Source organism: Panthera leo, chromosome A2 (genome assembly GCF_018350215.1).
Source record: "Panthera leo isolate Ple1 chromosome A2, P.leo_Ple1_pat1.1, whole genome shotgun sequence".
NCBI classification, from domain to species: Eukaryota; Metazoa; Chordata; class Mammalia; order Carnivora; family Felidae; genus Panthera; species Panthera leo.
The window spans coordinates 39,869,387-39,887,666 of record NC_056680.1 but is presented as its reverse complement, the minus strand read 5'-3'; the positions used below and the strand labels follow the sequence as shown (position 1 = coordinate 39,887,666).

Below are 18,280 nucleotides of genomic sequence, written 5' to 3'. Positions count from 1 at the left end.
TTTGTATTTTTGCTTCCATTGTGCCCTCTTGTGGAATTGCATGTAACTTACATACTCATTTTTGTGAAGTTTTAAAAAAGAGCAGAATATACCAATGTCATGACTGCAGTCACACATGCTCCCCATTAACAGATTCCTCTGATCACTTTAATCTTTGATCTCCATGCAAACACAATCAGACCGCCTCCAAGTTGGGCAAATAAACGATGGCTTTGTTTGGGATGGTTCTCCTAAAATTCTGGCTCATCAAACTTGTATTTGGTCTTTGATTTCATCATCGCAGCTGTGTGGCCAACTGTCATAGCTGCACGCAGGACGTTTTCCACAGGCCTTGCATTACTGAAGGTGTCTGGTTTCTCCGGTACATTCTGAGATGATGGCTGTCTCAGATCTTCCATCTGCTTCCATCCCTTTTGGCTTTCTTCCTCCTGTTATCAGGTGTTTCAGTCCCAGCCAGCAAGTACACACTATCTTTTCCTGTTGACTGTAGACATCTGGTAGCCAGGGAAACTGTCACTTAGAGCAGTCTAGTCTTTTGGTCAGATGGTGCCTCTCCAGGGGATGTGTTCTCTGCTAGGGAGTTGCTGAAAACAGGATCAGTAGGTCTTCAGGAACTGTAGGCCTTCCCTAAAACTGGACTAGTTTTCTAAGAATGTTTTCCCTTTCCATATATTTGAAAATCAAATCCAACCAACATTTACTGAGTATTTACTGTGTGCAAGGCTGGACACTCTTACGAGTGTTATACCTTCAAATCCTCTCTACTGCTCTTTGAAGCACTTGCTAAAGCCCTGATTGTAAGTCGATGCTCCATCTCTCCTTCCCTCCCTTCCTCCCTCCTTCCTTCCTTCCTTCCTTCCTTCCTTCCTTCCCTCCTTTGTTCCTACTTCCCCTCCTTCCTTCCTTCTTTCCCTCCTTTGTTCCTGTTTTCCCTCCCTCCTTCCTTCTATCCCTCCTTCGTTCCTGCTTTCCCTCCTTCCTTCCTTCCTTCCTCCTTCCTTCCCTCCTGCCCTCCCTCCCTCCCATCTGTCCATGCATTGAAATGCTTTTACAGAGTGCCATCTGTTATTAGGTGCTGGAGATCAAAGATCTTTCTCCTGACAGGACTCACATGCTAGTGGGAAAAGTAAAAAAATAAAAAAAGAAACAGATAAATACATCATGCAGTCTTCTAACTGAAGACAGCAGAATAGGGGAAAAGCAAAGCGAGGGGTGTAGCAATTTTAAATATAACAGCCTCACTAAACAGCAAAGCAAAGACATATGTGCTTGCGTTACACCCATTTCATAGTGGAGGAATGGAAGGCTTGGGAGGTATTCTGGAACACTTTGGTAACATTTTCTGTAAGTACAGGAGAAAACGGGGCCCTCTGAAAATGCAAGAAGTAGGGCAGAATACCTATATTATAGAAGAAACTTGGGCTAATTTCAGTTTCCTCATTTATAAAAAGGATACAAATCAGAGTTGTGAAGAGTTAACGAAACCATAAACTTAAAGATCCTCCCAGTGTTAAGTGCAACAGACACTGCATGGTCTTGGGCCACATCCCGAACATTCTTTGCTTTCAGTGGGACGTCCTGAAGATACATCTTGAAGCCCATTTCTCAAACTACTTTCAACTGCATCTCACAGTAAGAAATGCATTTACATCATGATTCTAGTATGTGCATAAATATATGAAACAGAAACGAAAAATTCAAAAATAATATTTGTCTTTGCTCTATGCAATGCATGCTCACTATTGTATTCTACTTTATTTTACTTTTTTGAAATCTGATCGTAATCCACTGAATTGAAGAGTTACCAGTAGATAATTTTCTACAATTTAACAAATACAAGGGTTGAAGTTAACAAAGGCTTGGTAAATAATTAAATACAGATAGAGAGACAAGTGGACAAATAAAATTTCCATGTCTCCCACTGCATTTACTACTTTCACAACTAACAATCAATTCCAATTCTTTAAATGCTGTTTTTGAGGGGCACCTGAGTGGCTCAGTAGGTTAAGGATCTGACTTCGGCTCAGGTCATGATTTCACAGTTCTTGGGTTCAAGTCCCACGTTGGGCTCTGTGCTGACGGCTCAGAGCCTGGAGCCTGCTTTGGATTCTGTGTTTCCCTCTCTCTCTACCCCTCCCCTGCTTGCATTCTGTTTCTCTCTCTCTCAAAAACAAACAAACATCAAAAAATTTTTAAAATACAATTTAAATTGTTTTGGATATGTGCATTCAAGTCACTAAATAATATGTTAAAATAACAACTATTTCTCTGAATCTACAGCACTTCTGACACCAAATGTGTCAATTCTCCAACACTGCGGATCTACTGGGTATCCTACAATTCAATGATGACACTAACCACCTGAGTTAGTGCAGATGCCAATGGATAAGGGCCCAGTCTTTCAAGACTGCACCCCACTTGAGATGCCAATCATAGTACTTGGTTCCCAGGTACCCACACTTATGTCTAACTTGGCTACAAGTACATGAGAGTTCCCATGATCTACTCCTCAAGTTAGATGACTTGCTGTAACAGCTCAGAAAACTCAGGAAAATGTTTTCATGGATTTATTATAAAGGATATAATAAAGGATACCCATGAAGAAGTACATAGGGTGAGGTCCAGAGGGGTTGCGCTCACAGAAGCTTCCATCTGCACAAAGCATGGAGTAAGTCACCACCCTGGCACATGAATATATTTACCAACCAGGAATCTCTTTATACTCCAAAGTCTACATGTTTTTATGGAGGCTTCATCACAGGGGCATGATAGTTTAACTCAATCTCTAATCTCCCTCTACTCTTCCTGGAGGATGGGGAGTATGGTTGAAAGTTCCAAGCTTCTAATCATGACTTTGTCTTTCTGATGACCAGCCCAATAAGAGTCACCTCAGGGGAACAAAAAACACTCCTATCACCCAGGGAATTCCAAGGAATTTAGAATATCTGTGTAAGATGCTCTTATTACCCTAATCATTCAGGAAATTACAAGATTTTTTTAGGACCTCTGTGTCAGGAAGAGGGTCAAAGACCAAATAAATACTAGAACAAAAGGTATTCCTAGCACCCCTCTCACTCAGGAAATCACAAGAGTTTTAGGAGCTATGTATCAAAAACCAGGGGCAGAGTCCAGATATGTATTTCTTATTATATCACACATGTCTTATCTATTGACTTTCTACCCTGGAAGATAATTTAACTCCCTTTCACACAAACTCCCAACCCCCCCATACTTCTCAAATACACACTTCTCATCCCCTAATACAGCATACCAAAGTACTGTTTAGCTCAATATACACTGTTATCTTATGATGGCATGTAAACACTATTTCCAATCAAGCCATGGAGTGAACCACAATACTTTACCACAATTCTTTTTTCCCTGGAATTAATAATTGCCTTTTTTGCTGTTATTGTGTTGCTTAGTTTTACACATATTTAGCAAAGTTCATTCCACAGCTTCCTGATATGCTTTAATCAGAATGTTGTGCAGCTCTCACTTTCTTTCCCCTAAAACTCTTTTATATCTCTTTTGTGGGATTCCTTGCTCCCAGGATCCCATGTCCTCTCCTTTATTTTATTTTATTTTTTTTTTCAACGTTTTTTATTTTATTTTTTGGGACAGAGAGAGACAGAGCATGAACGGGGGAGGGTCAGAGAGAGAGGGAGACACAGAATCGGAAACAGGCTCCAGGCTCCGAGCCATCAGCCCAGAGCCTGACGCGGGGCTCGAACTCACGGACCGCGAGATCGTGACCTGGCTGAAGTCGGACGCTTAACCGACTGCGCCACCCAGGCGCCCCTGTCCTCTCCTTTATTGATCTACTCCTTCATTCTGGTGCAGCATTCTCAGTAGCTCCCTGAGAGAAGACTCAGAGGAGGTAAATATTTGAAAACTGTGCACATCTGGAAATGTCTTGGTTCTACCCATGTGCTTGGTTTGTAGTTTGGCTGGGTATGGAATTCTAGGTTGGAAATGATGTCGCTCTGAATTTCAAAGGCATTGCTGCAATATTTTAGCAATTCCACTATTGCTTTTGAGAAATATGGAGCCCTTCTGATTTCTAATCCTTTGGATGTGACCCTTTCTTCACTATTGACACATAATATGACGTTTTCTCTCTATCGTTCTCAAAGTTCAAGTCCTTTCTGCCATTGATCCAGTCTGCTGTTGAATCCCTTGGTGCAGTTGAATTTTGAATTTTTTGGTGCAGTTAGTGTATTCTTCAGCTCTGTGATTCTGTTTGGTACTTTTTTATACTTTCTATCTCTTTGTTGAAATTCTCACTTTGCCTATGTATTGTGCTCTGACTTTGGTAGCATCTTTATTACTGTTATCATTTTAATCAAGTAAATCATTTATTTCCATTTTATTAAGGTCTGTCTCTGGAGTTTTATCTTGTTTTTTAATTTGTAACATATTCCTCTGTTTCTTCATTTTCCTTGACTCTCTGTGTTGGATTTTGTGCATTAGATAAAACAGCTGCCGCTTCCAGTCTCCTATACATCTCACTCAAGCTCTAGGATGTCTCTCAAACATTTGTGATGGTTCAATCCATCTTCTTTGTTCTTAGTGGTTCCCAGTAGTTGAGAGTGCCAAGACCCATTTCAATGTGGGTAAAATGGGTATTTCCTTGCTTGCCAAATGTGTAGGAATCACTCAGCTGGTTCCTAAATTTCTTTCAGAGGGAATTATTCCATGTGTAGCTGTAGACTCAGGGTGTCCATGAGAGAAGGTGAATTCAAGAGGCTCCTATGCTGCCATCTTGGACTGGAACCCTGAAAATTGAAGCCAATCTACCTGGTGATGTATGACTTTTTTTCATTTAATGTAATAGTCTTTTGGTGGTTCCCTCAACCTGGAAATCTATGTCTTGCTGTTGTAAGAAATTTTCTTGGAATTAATTTCAATGTTGATTCCTATCCTTTGTGCTCTCTATTCTCACTTTTCAGAACTACTATTGCTCATATATTGGATCTTTCCTCTAATTTTCTGTTCATTTCACTGCTATTCTTCATCTCATTGGTTTTTATTGTTTATCACTCTACTTTTGGAACAATTTCCTCAACTTTTTCTGCAGTTTTTGTATTGAGTTGCTCATGTCTGCTATCAAATTTTTATTTATTTTGAGAGAGAGCAAGAGAGTGAGCAGGGGAGGGGAGAGAGAGAGAGGGAGAGAGAGAATCCCAAGCAGGCTCCACACTGTCAGCACAGAGCCCAACATGGGGCTCAAACTCACAAACCATGAGATCATGACCTGAGCCAAAATCAAGAGTCAGACACTTAAACTACTAAACCACCCAGGTGCCCCTACACATTTGAATTTATAAACATTTTGGTTTTAGTCTCTAAATGTTTCCTTTTTGATAGAATCCTATGCTTCTTGGGGCTCAGTCAGTTAAGTGTCCAACTCTTGATTTTTGCTCAGGTCATGATATCACAGTTATGAGACTGAGCCCCACATCAGGCTCCACACCCAGCGTGCAGCCTGCTCAAGATTCTCTCTCTTCCTGTTCCTCTACCCCTGTCCTGCTTACATGCTCTCTCCCCACCCCCCCCAAAAAAATCCTATGCTTCTTCATGTAATATCTTCTTTCTTTGAGGATACTAATGATAATTTCTTTAGAAGTTTTATTTATCCTGCATATATTATTTTCTCTAAGTTGATAGTTTCTTTTTTGAGAAACTATCTTTTTTGAGATTTGTTTTGACCTTTATCATTTCTGTTAGAGTTTCTTCAAATGTCTCGTGATCTCTGGGTTTCTATTAACTCAGTCTGAATCAATTTTGATTGCTTGCAACCAGAGAATTATAGTAGGTACTCAACAAATATGAGTTATGATTCTTATGCTTCATAACAAACATGATAATTCCAGAACTACTAGGAGGGTAATCATGTTGGGAACAAAAAGGCAATTTTCTACAGTGTGTCTGATATTATAACAGTGGTGTTCTCTGCTGAGGTATGTTCTAATTGTTCTGTGTTGGTTATGGCTTGGCCAAATAGACCAAAAAAATTTTTGTTGCTATTAGCCAAGATAAGGTCCCTTTGCGAAATAAGTTAATAATCTCAGTAGCTTCCTGCCACATATCAGTCCTTAAAATGATACTAACTATAATAAAAATAGAAGCTCACACTTACTATGTGCCAGGCACAATTCTTAAGGATGTTAAATGTATTAACTAAAATTTTTACAATTTTATTTACAAATTTGTTGTTGTGAGTTGGCAATATTCTTATTCCCATTTTACAGATGAATAAATTCAGGCAAAGAAAAGTAATTTCCTCAGGTTACACAGCAGTAAGTGGTATAAGCAAGATCTGAACATATTTGGGCTGCTTTAGAGTCTATAGCCTTAACAACCACACCATATTGCCTTGATATATCTCAAATTAATTTCTATCTCCATTACATGCTTCCTAGTACTATGGCTATTAAGTTTCTTAAAGGCCCCACCATATATATATATTCCTTATCCTAACAAAGTAAAAGGGCCTATCTGAAGGCTTGAGAAGAGATGTTATAGAACAAGTCATTCTTTTTAAAAAAATTTTTTTTTAACGTTTATTTATTTTTGACAGAGAGAGAGAGAGACAGAGCATGAGTGGGAGAGGGGCAGAGAGAGAGGGCGACACAGAATCCAAAGCAGGCTACAGGCTCTGAGCTGTCAGCACAGAGCCCGACACGGGGCTCGAACCCACAGACCGCGAGATCATGACCTGAGCCGAAGTCGGATGCTCAACCGACTGAGCCACCCAGGCGCCCCAAGAACTAGTCATTTTTAACTCAGATAATAATCTGTTGTTTGGCCTCTCCAGCATATCTTCCTTCATCTTCTGAGAAAAACAACCCTCTCTCCTGTGAAAAAATCAAATACCTGTGGTTCACATGTAGGTGGCCCCTGTTGCCCATGGATGATAATGTGATTTAACTTGGGCTAATCAGAGTATCTTACCTTTCTGGCCATAATGATTATTCAGGGATGGGCACATGAGCCATTCAGGGGCAATCACAATATACCACAGGATTTTTTTCTATTTTTGAAATACAGGGACAGAAAGAGAGAACATGAGCAAGCAGGAGAGGTGCAGAGTAAGATGGAGAGAAAGAGAGAATCTTAGGCAGGCCCCATGCTCAGGGCGGAGCCTGATGTATGGCATGATCACATGACTAACCTCATGACTGTGAGATCATGACCTGAGCCCAGATCAAGAGTCGGACACTTGGCTGACTGAGCCACCTCGTTGCTCCTACCCCAGAATTTTTATGACAGTTATTAAGTACCATGCTTTTGATTTCTAACAGCTCTACTGAAATATAATTTACATATCAATTCATCCATTTAAAGTGAACAATTCAATGGTTTTTAATATATTCACAGAGTGGTACAACATCATCCCAATCTTTTTTTTTTTTTTTAATTTACATCCAAATAGTTAGCATAAAATGCAGTAATGATTTCAGGAGTGGAATCCAGTGATTCATCCCATACATATAACGCTCAGTGCTCATCTCAGTGAGTGTCCTCCTTAATGCCCCTTGCCCATTTAGCCCATCCCCTCCCCTACAACTCCTCCAGCAATACTGTTTGTTCTCTGTATTTAAGAGTCTCTTGTGTTTTGTCCCCCTCCTTGTCTCTCTCTCTCTCTCTCTCTCTCTCTCTCTCTCTCTCTCTATATATATATATATATATATATATATATATATATATATATAATTTTTTTTAACGTTTATTTGTTATTGAGAGACAGAGAGAGAGAGAGAGAGAGAGACATAGCATGAGCATGGGAAGGGCAGAGAGAGGAGGAGACACAGAATCTGAAGCAGGCTCCAGGCCCTGAGGTGTCAGCACAGAGCCTGACACAGGGCTCAAACTCATAAACTGCAAGATAATGACCTCAGCCGAAGTCAGACGCTTAACTGAATGAGCCACCCAGGAGCCCCTGTTTTTATATTTTTATATTACTTTTGCTTCCCTTCCCTTATGCTCATCTGTTTTGTATCTTAAATTCCACATATGAGTGAAGTCATATGATATTTGTCTTTCTCTGACTAATTTTGCTTAGCATAATACACTCTAGTTCCATCCTTGTTGCTGCAAATGGCAAGATTTCATTCTTTTTGATTGCTGAACATCATCACAATCTACTTTTAGGACATTTTCAGCATTTCAAAAAGAAATTCCGTACACATTAGCAGCCACTCCCTATTTTCCACATCCTGATTAGCCCTAGGCAAGCACTAATCTACTATCTTTATAAATAGATTTGCCTATTCAGTACATTTCATATAAATGGAATCATACAATATGTGTTGTTTTTGAATGGCTCCTTTCATTTAGCACGCTTTCAAAGCACACCCACACTGTAGCATGTATCAATAATACTTACTTCATTTCTATTTCCTGCCAAGTACTATTCCATTTCACACGCATAATGCATTTTATTTATCCAGTCAACAGTTGATGGATTGTATCCATCTTTTTGGGTTGTATCCATCTTTTATCTCTTAGGAACAATGCTGCTATGAATATTTGTGTACATATGTTTTCATTTCTCTTCATTATGTAGAAGTGGAGTTGTTGAGTCATCGGGTAACTCTATGTTTAATCTTTTGGGGAAATGGCAGACTGTTTTTCAAAGCAGCTGCACCATTTTATATTCCTACCAGCAGTGCACAGGGCTTCCAGTTTATCCACATCCTTGCCAACATTTGTTATAATGTCTTTTTGATTACAGCCATCCTAGTGGGGTGAAGTGGCATCTCAGTGTGGGTTTGATTTCATTCCCCTGATGACTAATGATGTTGAGCATCTTTTATATGTATATTTCCTCTTTTTATATCTTCTCTGGAGGCATGTCTATTCAGATCCTTTGCCCATTTTTTAATTGGGCTATTTATCTTTTTATTATTGAGTTGTAAGAATTATTTATAACAAGTTCCTTATCAGATATGTGATATGCAAATATATTCTCCCATTCTGTGGATGTCTTTCTTTATATTTTCTTGATGGTCTTATTTGAAGCACAGAAGTTTTCAATTCTGATGTAGTCCAAATATCCAGTTTTTCTTTTGTTCCATGGGTTTTTGGTATCATATCTTAAAACAAAAAAAAAAACAACACAGTCTAATTGAAGGTCCTGAAGATTTACTCCTGTATTTTCTTCTAAGACTTTTCCATTTTTAGCTCTTCAATATGGGTCTTTGATCCACTTGAATTAATTTTTTTAATATGGCATGAGGTAGGGAATACAACTTTATCCTTTTGCATGTGGATGTTCAGTTTTCCTGGCACCATTTGTTGAAAAGATTACTATTTCTCCATTGAATGAATCTGTAACTATGAGGATTCATTTCTGGAGTCAATTCTCTTTCATTGCTCTATATGTCTATCCTTATGCCAGTACTGCTTTGGCTTGGTTACTGTACCTTAGTAGTAAATTTTAAAATCAGGAAGTGAGAATCTTTCAACCTTGCTCACCTTTTCCAGGTTGGTTTTGGATATTTTGGGTCCCTTGAGCTCTCCTTCCTTCCTTCTTTCCTTCCTTCCTTCCTTCCTTCCTCCCTCCATCTTTCTTTCTTTCTTTCTTTCTTTCTTTCTTTCTTTCTTTCCTTCTTTCTTTCTTCCTTTCTTTCTCTCTTTCATTCTTTCTTTCTAATAAAGATTATTTTTAAGAGCAGTTTCAGGTACACAAAAAAATTAAGAGAAAGTACAGAGATTTCTCCTATATCTCCTGTCTCTACACGTGCATAGTCTCCTCTATTATCAACATCGCTCACCAGAATGGTATATTTGTTACCAAGTATGAACCTACATTGACATATCATAATAACCCCAAGTACATACTTTACATGATGGTTAACTTTTGGTGTTGTACATTCTTGGGTTTGGACAAAGGTATAGTTACATATATATACCAGTGTAATACCATATAGAATATTATCACTGCCCTAAAAACCCTCAGTGCATTGCCTGTTCATTCATTACCCTGGCTGCCCCCCAACCAGGCAAACGTCTTCATTGTCTCCATAGCTTTTTGCCTTTAACAGAAAGTCATATAGCTGGAATCAAAAATGTGTAGCTTTTTCAGATAGGCTTCTAACACTTAGTAATATGCATTTAAGTTTCCTCCATGACTTTTCAGGGCTTGATAGCTCAATTCTTTTTAAGCATTCAATAATATCCCATTGTCTGGATGTGTCCAGTTTATTTATCCATTTACCTGCCATAGGACATCTTGGTTGCTTCCAAGTTTTCAAAATTATGAATAAAGCTGCTAAAACATCTAAGTACAGGTTACTGTGTGGGCATGTTTTCAGCTACTTTGGGTAATACCAAGAGTGCAACTGCTGGGTCCCATGGTAAAGGTACATTTAGTTTTGTAAGAAACCACCAAACTATCTTCCAAAGTGGCTGTACCATTTTTCATTTCTTTTTTTTTAATTTTTCAATGTTTTTATTTATTTTTGAGAGAGAGACAGACAGACAGACAGACAGCACGAGCAGTGGAGGAACAGAGAGAGAGGGAGACACAGAACCTGAAGACAGGCTCCAGGCTTTGAGCTAGCTGTCAGCACAGAGCCAGATGTGGGGCTTGAACTCACGAACCATGAGATCGTGACCTGAACCGAAGTCGGATGCTTAACTGACTGAGCCACCCAGGCACCCCATCCATTTTTCTTTCCCACCAGCAAGGCATGAGAATTCCTGTTGGTCCACCCCCTCATCAGAATTTGGTAACACCAGCATTCCTTCTGGCCATTCTAACATATGTGTAGTGGTATCTCATTATTGGTTTAATTTGCACTTCTCTGATGACATATTATATAAAGCATCTTTTCATATACTTATTTGCCATCTGTACATCTTCCTTGATTAGGTGTCTATTAAAGCCTTGTCCATTTTTTTAAATTTAATGTTTATTTATATTTGAGAGAGAGAGAGAGCAAGCAGTGGAGGGGCAGAGAGAGAGAGGAAGGGAGATAGAATCCAAAGCAGACTCCAGACTCCGAGTTGCCAGCACAGAGCCCAACACAGGGCTCAAACCCACGAACTGTGAGACCATGGCCTGAGCCAAAGTCGTACACTTAACTGACTGAGCTACCCAGGCGCCCCAGTCTTTGGCCCACTTTTAAATTAGGTTGTTTCTTAAGAGACTCTTAAAAACTGAGAACAAACTTAGGGTTGATGGGCGGTGGGAGGGAGGGGAGGGTAGGTGATGGGCATTGAAGAGGGCATCTTTTGGGATGAGCACTGGGTGTGGTATGGAAACCAATTTGACAATAAATTTCATATATTAAAAAAAATTAGGTTGCTTCTTATTGTTGAGTTTTAAAGAGTTTTTGGTATATTTTGGATAATAATCCATTATCGGAATTTGCAAATATTCTCTTCTAGCCTATAGCTGGTCTTCCCATTCTCATGATACTGTCTTTCACAGAGCAGAAGCTTTTAAACTGAACAAAGTCCATCTTATCAATGATTTCTTTCATGGATCATGTCTTTGGCATTATATCTAAAAAGCCACCATGGTACCCAAGGTCATCTAGGTCTTCTCCTATGTTATCTTCCAGGAGTTTTATAGTTTTGCATTTTACACTTCAGTATCTGACCCATTTTGAGTTACTTTTTGTGAAGTATGTAAGGTCTGCATCTATATTTATCAGTTTGTATATGGATACCCAGTTGTTCCAGCACCATTCGTTGAAGAGACTATCTTTGTTCCATTGTATTGCTCCTCTGTCAAAGAGCAGTTGACTGTATTTATGGGGGTCTATTTATAGAGTCTCTATTCTGTTCCATTGATCTATTTGTCTATTCTTTTGCCTATACAACTCTGTTTTGATTACTATAGCTTTAGAGTAAGTCTTAAAGCTGCGTAGCATCGGTTACACAACTTTGTTCTTCTCTTTCAACACTGTATTGGATATTCTGAGCCTTTTGCCTGTCCATAAGAACTTTACAGATTGTTTATATTTGTAAAGTAACTTGGTAGGATTTTGACTGGAATTGAGGTGAATCTATAAATTGTCTTGGGAAGGAGTGACATCTTGACAATATTGAGTCTCCCTATCCTATTAAGGTCCTAAAGCTTACTTTGTAAGATCCATTAAGTACAAAATTAGCTGTTGGGTTTCTTTTTAATCTTTATTCATTTATTTTTGAGAGAGAGAGTGTGAGTAGGGGAGGAGTAGACAGCAGGGGACAGAGGATGTGAAGCAGGCTCTGTGCTAACAGCAGAGAGCCCAATGCAGGGCTCAAACTCACAAACCATGAGATCATGACCTGAGCTGAAGCTGGACGCTCATCCAACTGAGCCACCCAGATGCCCCAGTTGTAGGGATTTTTATAGACAGTTTTTTATCAAGTTGATAAGGTTCCCTTTAATTCCTAGTTTACTGACAGTTTTTATCATGAATAAATGTTGAAGTCTATCAAATGTTTTTTCTGCATCTATTTTTTTTTATTTAAAAAAATTTTTTTTAACATTTTATTTATTTTTGAGACAGGGAGAGACAGACCATGAACGGGGGAGGGTCAGAGAGAGAGGGAGACACAGAATCCGAAACAGGCTCCAGGCTCCGAGCTGTCAGCACTGAGCCCGACGCGGGGCTCGAACTCACGGACCACCGTGAGATCATGACCCCAGCCCAACCGACTGAGCCACCCAGGCGCCCCTGTTTTTTCTGCATCTATTAATAAGATCATGTACTTTCCCTCTTTTAGCCTGTTGATGTGATGGGCTACGCTAATTGACTTTTTAAAACAATTTTTTTAAATGTTCATTTATTTTTGACAGAGAGAGAGAGAGACAGAGACAGAGACAGAGCATGAGTGGGGGAGGGGCAGAGAGCGAGGGAGACACAGAATCTGAAACAGGCTCCAGGCTCCCAGCCGTCAGCACAGAACCTGACACAGGGCTTGAATTCACAGACAGCGAGATCATGACCTGAGCTGAAGTTGGATGCCCAACTGACCGAGCCACCCAGGCACCTTGTTAATTGACTTTTTAATGCTGAACCAGCCCTGCATACCTGGGATAAATCCCACTTGGTTATGGTGTATAATATTTTCTATGCTTTTTTGGATTTGATTTGCTAATAATTTGTTGAGGATTTTTGCATCTGTGTTAATGAGAGATAATTAGTCTATAGTTCCCTTATTATCGTTTTGTCTGGTTTTGCGTTAGAGCAATGGTGGCCTCATATAATGAGTTAGGAAGTATTCCCTCTTCTTCTATCCTCTGAAAGAGATTGTAGAGAACTGGTATAACTTCGTCCTTAAATATTTGATAGAATTCACCAGCAAACCCATCTGGCCCTGGTACTTTCTGTTTGTAAGGTATTAATTATTGATTCAATTTCTTTAATAGGCACAGGGTTATTCAGATCATCTATTTCTTCTTGTGTGAGTTTTGATAGTTTGTGTCTTTCAAGGAATCAATCCATTTCATTTAACATCAAATTTGTGGTCATAGAAATGTTAGTATTTTTTTTATTAAACTTTTAATGTCCATCAAAATAAATCTGTACTAATGATGTCCCCTTTTTCATTTCTAATAATAGCAATTTGTGTCCTTTCTCTTTTTTTATTTAGTTAGCCTGGCTAGAAGTTTACTTACATTATAGTTCCTTGGATTTCTGTATGAATTTTAGGATCAGCTTGTCAATTTCTGCACTGAAGTCAGGTGGGATTTTGCTAAAGACTGCACTGACTATGTAGACAATGTTGAGGACTAATGCCATCTTAACAATATTAAGTCTTTTGATCTATGAACATGAGCTGTCTTTCCATTTAACTCTTCAATTTCTTTCAACGACTCTTACAATTTTCAGAGTACAGATTTTACACTCATTTTGTTAAATTTATTCTTAGGCATTTTATTATTTTTGTCATTATACATGGAATTGTTTTCTTAATCTTATTTCAGGATTGCTCATTGGAAGTGTTTAGAAATACAATTTATTTCTGTGTCTTGGTTTTGTATCTTGCAACCTTACTAAATTTGTTTATTTTTTAAATTTGTATTGATATTTATTTATTTTGGAGGAAGACACTTGGAGTGTGAGTGGGGGAAGGGCAAAGAGAGAGGGAGAGAAAATCCGAAGCCAGCTGTCAGCACAGAGCCTGATGCGGGGCCTGAACCCACAAACCATGAGATCATGACCTGAGCTGAAGATGGATGCTTAACCGACTGAGCCACCCAGGCACCCCACTGAATTTGTGTATTAATGCTAATTATTTTTTAAGTTGATTCCTTAGGATTTTCTATATACGATATGAAGTCATTTGACAATAGAGATAGTTTTACTTCTTTCTTTCAAATCAGAATTCATTCTATTCCATTTTCTTGCCTGAATGCCCCAACTAGAACTTTCACTACAATGCTGAATAGAAATTTTGAGAACATAGGGGCGTCTGGGTGGCTGAATCAATTAAGCATCCAACTCTTGATTTCAGCTCAGGTCATGATCTCACAGTCCTGAGATCGAGCCTTGCATAGAGCTCCGTGCTGAGTGTGGAGCCTGCTGGAGATTCTCTTTCCCTCTGCCCTTCCCATGCTCATGCAAGCGTGTGTGTGTGTGCATAGTCTTTCTCCCTAAAAGAAAGAAAGAAAGAAAGAAAGAAAGAAAGAAAGAAAGAAAGAAAGAAAGAAAAGAAATTTTGAGAGCATTTAACTATTTTTTATCTGATCTTAGAGGTAAAGAATTCAGTCTTTTGCCATTAAGTATAACACCAATTGTGAAGTTTTTATAGAAGCCCTACATCAGGTTGAGAACGTTCTCTTCTATTCTTAGGGTTGAATGTGTTTTGTTTTGTTTTGTTTTTTTCATAAAGGGTACTAGCTTTTGTCAGTTTTTTTCTGCATCTATTGAGATATTCATGACCTTTTTGTTCTTTATTCTGTTTACATATTATATTACATTAATTGATTTTACTATGTTAAACCAACTTTGTATCCCTGGGGATAATCCCACTTATCTATAGTGTATAATCCGTTTTTGAGTTGCTGGATTTTCTATGGCAGTATTTGTTGAGGATTTTTCCATCTCATGAATTTTTACATTCATGAGTAATTGGTCTGTAATTGGTCTGACATCTTGTGATGTCACTGCATGGTTTTGGTAACAGGTTAATATGTGGCCTAATAGAGTGAGTTGGGACATATTTACTTCTTTTCTATTTTTTTTTTTTTTTTGAAAGACATTGGAAACAATTTGTATTAATTATTTAAAGGTTTGGTAGAACTCACTGACGAAACCATCTAGTCCTGAGCTGAAGTTGGACGCTCACCAACTGAGCCACCCAGGCGCCCCAAAAGTACTTTCTTACTGTTTGCACGGATTATTAAAGAATAGACGATCAGAACGGTCAGTCTTTACACCCTGTAACTTTTGCCTTTGGGGTTCATTCTCTGAAATGACCTCTACCAGAGGCGCCTGGGTGGCTCAGTCGGTTGAGCGTCCAGCTTCGGCTCAGGTCATGATCTCACCGTTTGTGAGTTTGAGCCCCACCTCGGGCTCTGTGCTGAGCTGTCATTTTCAAAGTTGTCCATTTCATCTAAGTTATCTGACTATCATACAGTTTTTTATACTGTTGCTTTACAATTCTTTTTATATCACTAATGTTGGTATTCATCTCCCCTCTTTCATTCCTGACTTCAGTAATTTGAGTCTTCTTTTTCTCTCTTGTTCAGTCTAGCTGCAGGTTTATCAATTTTGTTGATCTTTTCAAAGAACGAACTTTCAGTTATGTTGTTATCCTCTATTCCTTTTCTATTCTCTACTTCATTATTTTTTACTCTAATCTTTACTATTTCCTTCCTTGCTCTTGCTTGGATTTGGCTTGTTCTTTTTCGAGTGTATCAGGTAGAAGGTTAAAATATTGATTTAAAATCTTTCCTCATTTGTAATGTAGCAGTTTACAACTATAAGTGTCCATCTAAGTACTGCTTCAGCTGCTCTCATAAGTTTTGGTATGCTTATTTTCATTTATCTCAAAGTATTTTCTAATTTTTTCTGTAATTTCTTTTTTGGCCCATTGGTTATCTAGGAGTGTGTTGTTTAATTTCCACATTATTTGTGAGTTTCCCAAATTTCTTTCTCTTAATGACTTCTAATTTCATTCCACTGTGGTCAGAGAACATACTTTACGTGACTTCAGTCCTTTTTAATTCATTGAGGCTTGTTTTGTGGCCTAACATGTGGTCTGCGATGGAAATGTTCCACATGCACTCAGAAGAACATGTGTTCTACCAGTCTTGGGTGGAGGGCTCTATAGGTATCTGTTGGTCCAATTGCTTTTAAGTGTTGTTCAGGTCTATTTCCTTGTTGATGATCTACCTATTGTAAGCCACTATTGAATGTGGGCATTAAAGTCTCCCATTATTATTGGTGGACTGCCTATTTCTCCCTCAATTCTGTCAGTTTGGGCTTCATGTTGTATATATATTTATAATTGTTATATCTTCTTGGTCGGTTAATGTTTTTAGCATTATAAAATGTGCCTGTTTTCCTCTAGCAATTTTTTTTCAGTTCTGTTCTGTCTGATATTAGTATAGCCACTTGTGGTTGCTGTCTGATTGACATCTTTTTCCATCATTTTGCTTCTAACCTATTTGTATCTTTGAACCTAAGGTATGTTTCCTGTACATAGCACATTATGTTTTTTTTTTTTTTTATCAACTATCTCTGGCAATTTCTGCCTTTTGATTGGAGTGTTTTATCCACTCTCATTTAATGTTATTGATATAGTTGAATTTATGTCTGTCATTTTACTTTTTGTTCTCAATATGTCTCATGTCTCTTTTGTTCCCGTACTCTTCCTTTACTGCTTTCTTTTGCATTGAGTGGATATTTTCTAATGTAACATTTTAAGATAGTGATTTGTTTTTATCATATTTTTCTTCAGTGGATGCTCCCAGGCTTACCATATATATCTTATCAAAATGTGCTTCAGATTTATATTAACTTAATTCCAGTAAGATACACTAATGTCAGTCCTATATAGCTCTATTCTCTTGTCTCCATTTTGTGATGTCTTTGTTGTATGTATTACATCTATACCTGTCACAAACCCAATAATATACTGTTAAAATTGCTACTTCATGTAATTGTATGTGTTTTATTTTATTTTTTTTCAATATATGAAGTTTATTGTCAAATTGGTTTGCATACAACACCCAGTGCTCATCCCAAAAGGTGCCCTCCTCAATACACATCACCCACCCTGCCCTCCCTCCCACCCCCCATCAACCCTCAGTTTGTTCTCAGTTTTTAACACTCTCTTATGCTTTGGCTCTCTTCCACTCTAACCTCTTTTTTTTTTTTTTTTCCTTCCCTTCCCCCATGGGTTTCTGTTAAGTTTCTCAGGATCCACATAAGAGTGAAACCATATGGTATCTGTCTTTCTCTGTATGGCTTATTTCATTTAGCATAACACTCTCCAGTTCCATCCATGTCGCTACAAAGGGCCATATTTCATTCTTTCTCATTGCCACGTAGTACTCCATGGTGTATATAAACCACAATTTCTTTATCCATTCATCAGTTGATGGACATTTAGGTTCTTTCCATAATTTGGCTATTGTTGAGAATGCTGCTATAAACATTGGGGTACAAGTGCCCCTATGCATCAGTACTCCTGTATCCCTTCGGTAAATTCCTAGGAGTGCTATTGCTGGGTCATAGGGTAGGTCTATTTTTAATTTTTTGAGGAACCTCCACACTGTTTTCCAGAGTGGCTGCACCAATTTGCATTCCCACAAACAGTGCAAGAGGTTTCCCGTTTCTCCACATCCTCGCCAGCATCTATAGTCTCCTGATTTGTTCATTTTGGCCACTCTGACTGGCGTGAGGTGATATCTGAGTGTGGTTTTGATTTGTATTTCCCTGATGAGGAGCGACATTGAGCATCTTTTCATGTGCCTGTTGGCCATCTGGATGTCTTCTTTAGAGAAGTGTCTACTCATGTTTTCTGCCCATTTCTTCACTGGATTATTTGTTTTTTGGGTGTGGAGTTTGGTGAGCTCTTTATAGATTTTGGATACTAACCCTTTGTCGGATATGTCATTTGCAAATATTAATTGTATATGTTTTAAAGAAGCTGGGAGAGGAAGGAGAACAAGGATATATTTATGGGGTTTGTTATATTAACCTTCTTCTACCATTTCTGATTTTCTTCATTTGTTCCTGTGGATTTGAGTTACTCTTTGGTATCATTTTATTATCCCCGACAACTTTGCTCAACTCCAACCACCTTTGTGTTATTATTTTTA

General features: G+C 38.4%; 1 protein-coding gene across 1 annotated transcript in view; it reads right to left on the bottom strand.

Annotated features, from left to right (window-relative positions):
• Positions 1-18,280, bottom strand: part of GXYLT2 (glucoside xylosyltransferase 2) — a 93,913-nt gene that overhangs the window by 35,653 nt on the left and 39,980 nt on the right. The window lies entirely within an intron of this gene.